The sequence below is a fragment of the Vigna radiata genome, chromosome 6, assembly GCF_000741045.1.
Source record: "Vigna radiata var. radiata cultivar VC1973A chromosome 6, Vradiata_ver6, whole genome shotgun sequence".
NCBI lineage: Eukaryota > Viridiplantae > Streptophyta > Magnoliopsida > Fabales > Fabaceae > Vigna > Vigna radiata.
In genome coordinates, this window is record NC_028356.1 from 13,131,232 (window position 1) to 13,136,068 (window position 4,837).

Consider the following 4,837-nt stretch of genomic DNA (forward strand, 5'->3'; position numbering starts at 1 on the left):
CTTACCATTTATTATTACTTGATACGATTTGGTACGCTTGCCAATTTGTTAACAAGTTTTTGGCGCCGTTGTCGGGGACTCGAGATTTATTTTTCCAGTAGTGTGGATTGACTTAATTTGACTTGGTTGTAATTATTTTTGTTTTATTTTTTGTTTAATTGCGTTTTATTTTATTTTTCTGTAAAAGTGCTTTTAGGGTTTGTTTCTTGTGTATGCAGGAAGCAATCCATACTAGAAGCAGAAAAGACCAGCAACCTCTCTTAGAAGGTTTACCAGAAGGGAGGAGAAGGAGACGTCCTTCACGTGAGAGATGTCTTTCTCCTGAAGCAATTTCGCAGTCTTCACTTGAGATTTCTGCACCAGATTTTGAGGAAATAACTAACCAACCTCCTCCTAGACGTACTTTGGGGGACGCAGCAAGCGCAGTAGGCCCCTTGAACTTCAAGAGTATAGCGGTTCCAGCTGATAACGCAACCAACATGGTGATGAGTCTTGCACTTATCCAATTAGTCCAGAATAATCAATTACATGGGTTGTCGAATGAGAATCCTTATAAGCATTTGACCATCTTTGGTGAGATTTGCAACACTGTCAAAATAACTAGAGTGTCGGATAACAGAGTCAGACTCAGTTTGTTTCCTTTCTCTCTTGGAGGAAACGCAAAGGATTGGTTGAATTCTTTCCCTGAAGGAACGTTCAGGACTTGGGAGGCGGTGGCACAACAATTTGTCACTAAATTCTTTCCAATTCCAAAAATTAATCAAGGGAAGCTGGAGATCTCTTCGTTCAAGCAAGGGATGGAGGAAGCTCCCGGGCAAGCATGGGACAGATTTATAGGTTTATCGAGGGCGACCCCAGTTCATGGGTTCGATAAGACTTCATACTTACTTGCTTTCCTTGGAGGTTTACGTGCTCATTCCAAGATGATGTTAGATGCCTCAGCTGGAGGTAGTATCAATAGAAAAATGGAAGACAAGGCATATGACTTGATTGAAGAGATGGCCTTAAACGAAGTGTCACAGAGTGAGAGGGGCATACAACAAGGAGGACTCTTGCATCTTCCTGCTGAAGACGCTGCAGCTGCTCAGAATCACCTTCTCAGCCAGAAATTAGACAAGTTGACGAAGGTCCTCTCTGAACTTCCTAGGGGGATCAGAAATATTTCTCAGACACAGCAACTTTGTGACTTATGCGGTGGCGACCATATCAATGGTCAATGTGCTTTCACTGAGGAGATGCAGTAGGATGTTAATTATATGGGAGCCCAATTTCAATACAAGCAAGGAAATTTCAACCAAGGTAATTCTAGCCAAGGTTGGAAAAATCACCCAAGCATTGGGCAGAGCCAGAATAATACGTCTGGACAAGTGGGCAACTTCCGGCAGCAACATCCCTCTCCCTTATGGCAGCAGGTGAACAACTTGACTGAGACAGTTAGAGAATTGACTGACCGATTTGACAATTTTTTGAAAGTTTATGAGTCTCAACAAGCGAGTGATCAGGCCAGCTTTAGATCTCTAGAGACACAGATTGGTCAGCTGTCTTAGAGGGTCGAAACCACGGAAAAAAAATCAATTTCGGTCTAGTACTGAGGTCAACCCAAAAGAGGAGTGCAAAGTTGTTATAACAAGAAGAAACAGGAAGCCAGAGGAGGAAACAATTGAGCTCGGAAGCAGTGAGGACGAAGAGGAGGAGAGGATTCATAATGAGCATAAGAAATGCGAAGAGAAAAAAGTAGAAAGAGAAAAAGAGAAGGAAGGTATTAAAGAATCACTTCGTAATATTCTTAATGAGGCACCCATTAATGCTAGAACATCTTCACAAACTTTTGAATATGATGAGAGAATCAAATACTATCTGGGAAAGTTAATTGGTCTGGGTTATGAAGAAAATCAAGAGTAGTTGGTTAAACCCAGGAAGAAGAACCATCCGCAGAAACTGGAGGACTCAGGAGCTTTAACTCTTCTTTGTGTCGTAAATGATGTAGATTTAGGAGAAGCTTTGATTGATTCAGGATCAAGCATTAATCTGATGCCTCTCAGTGATTTTAAGAAGATTAGAAGGATAGAATTAAAGCCTACCAAAGTGATTTTGGCAGTGGCGGATGGATCTAGGAAGAAACCAGTTGGACTGGTGGAAAATGCAATTGTCCAGATTGAGGAGTTGGAATTTTTGGTTGACTTTATAGTTGTGGATATGACCAATGAGGGAAAAAATCCATTAATCTTAGGAAGACCATTCATGCGGACTTCCAAGATGGTTATACGTATCCATGATGGAGGAATAAAGTTAAGGGATCATGACCAAGTGCTAATTTCTGGCTCTAAAGAAGCTGTACAGAAGGCAGTCAGGAGAGTCAAGTATAAAAGGGCCAAAAGTGACGTTGCAAAGGAAGAAAAATCCATAGGTATTAATTTTCAGTACAATTGTAATGCCTTGCAGATTGATGAGAAAAGGAAGGTGTGCAAGAAGGAATCAACCTCTTCAGAGGATATGTCATTCCTGCGGGGCTTTTCAGTGCGATTTAAAAACAAGAAGTGGATTGTCAACAGAAAGCTAGAAGATGAAGGAATGGTGGAGATTAGAAGACCATATTCCACAAGTCAAGAGGGTGGATAGAAGAAAATTGAGCCGGTGGGACGATGAAGATCCCAACGTGAAGAAAAAGAGTTGAATTGCTGGAGATCATTTTTGTATTTTTAAGAACAATTTTCATTTTTCAATTATTTTCACTTTTTGACTTTCATTAGAACATGTAATTTTTGAATTTTTGGAACAATTTTTGGGTAGCATCTACTGAGGGATGCTAAAAATTTTAAATCCACTGAAGGATTCCAGGAAGGAACACCTACTGATGGGTGTTGGAAGGAATTGCAGTTACTGACAAGTGCTAAACAGGTTTGGGTCAGGCTCATGACGTTAAACAAGCGCTACTACTAGGAGGCAACCTAGTTTTCTCTCTTTTACTTTTGCATTTTAAATTCCTAGAATAGGCTGAATTCTAATTTTAGCGTGTACTCTTGGCTTGAATACTTTTTTCTAAAAATGTTTGACTAACTGATGTGCATGATGGAACTATTTGATGATTATTTTATGTGGATGATAATTGAGTTGTGTTGTATGTGAATATCCAGTGAAACTGATGTGGGATAAATTATGATTGTGGTTTTGATGCTAAGCAGGATGTATGAATGAATTTTGTGTGAGAAAGCATGTTGTGTGAGGTATTGAGCTCCAGAGTNTTTATTGTTGTATGCATTGTTCACAGGAAAACATGAATGATATTGCCCTAATCTTGATGATTGATTGAATTGCATGTGAATGTCATATGATCAAGGACATTTTTGAGAACCCTTCTCTAGCCAAATTTTCACCCAAAGTGCTTGAAAATATTATACCCTTTTTGAACCTTAGCCTTAAACAGGATATGAACCCTTGTCGTGAAATTCTTCACCTTGAGTTGGGATGAGCTTAACTGTATGCGATGAAAAGGTTCAAGTTTGGGGTTGTATGGGGGAAAATTGAAAAGCAAGTGTGAAGCATTGAGCTCAAATGTTGTGAAAAGAAAAATTCATGAGAAAAAGAAAAGAAAAGAAGAAAAGCATGAAGAGGAGCTCAATGAAAAAGAAAAGGGGAAAAAGTTGGGAATGAGTGAGATTGGTGAGGAAGAAAGTTGTGCTTAAATTGTTAAATATTTTGATAGCTCTCTTAACTCAAGGACTTTGTATTCCGGAAAAACCAATTTTTCTTATTAGCCCAACCTCATTACAAGCCTTGGAAAAGTCCTTTTGATAACATTTGCATGTAAAGATGTTGATTGTTTGAGATGAATGGCAATTTTGTTTCATGTGACTTGTGAACAATAGAGAGTTGGAATGTCACCTAAAACACTTGAGTGATTGAGTGAAACACTTGCTTGGTATGAACTGTTAATTTTCATGAGTGCATTTTTGCTTAAGTAGATTGGTCATTCATAATGTGTAACATCTGTTGTGAAATCTCTGGATTGAAAGCATGCATGCATCTTATTTTGATTTCACTGAAGATGTGGGATTGAGTAGTTTTGTCATGTACTTTGGGAATGTTGAAACATTGGATGAAATAGTATAAAGCCAAGCTTTGTTTTGAGTGTTGTTTTGTTTTGTTTGCTTGAGGACAAGCAAAGTTCTAAGTTTGGGGTGTTGATGAAGGTTGAAAAACAGTTATTTTCATATGTCATTTTAGACCAAATTACGCCCTTTACTACTTAGAATGAGCTTAGAATCAAGCAAAACTCAATAAATGAGTCTCTAGAGAGTCAAAAGTTGTTTTTAGCGATATTATGCTTGTTTTGCATTGTTTTGCAGCATTTATGAGAAAATGAAGAATGGAGTTGAAGATAAAGGTCGTAGACTCAAGAAAAGAGAAGAAAATTGAAGATTTTAAGAGTCGACGCACCGCCCGGCGGCAAATTCCACCGCCGGGCGGTCCAGGGCGAGGAGTAGGCACCTAGCGTTGGCGCTGGGCGGATTTGCGATTTGAGGGAAACCGTCGGGCGGTAGACCTCTACCGCCGGGCGGTAGTGCGATTTGTGGGAAACCGCCGGGCGCCACACTAATTACGCCGGGCGGTTGTCTGCTGGGCTTGGGCCTGTTTTCTGTTGCGCTCCTCACCTATAAATAGCCCTATTGCGAGTTTAGATGGATTCTTTTGACAGAAGGGGGCGGCCAGACCTAATTTCACTCTTTGGAGAGGATCTCTTGGATGCTTAGGCTCCTTTTCATCTTTTCTAAGGTTTGTTTTTCCATTCTTCATCCATTTTTCATCTAGATTCACCATGAAAATGGTGAACTAAACC

At 39.8% G+C, this 4,837-nt stretch overlaps 1 pseudogene; it reads right to left on the minus strand.

Annotated features, from left to right (window-relative positions):
• LOC106763449 overlaps positions 1-4,837 on the minus strand; it is a 17,775-nt pseudogene that overhangs the window by 10,833 nt on the left and 2,105 nt on the right.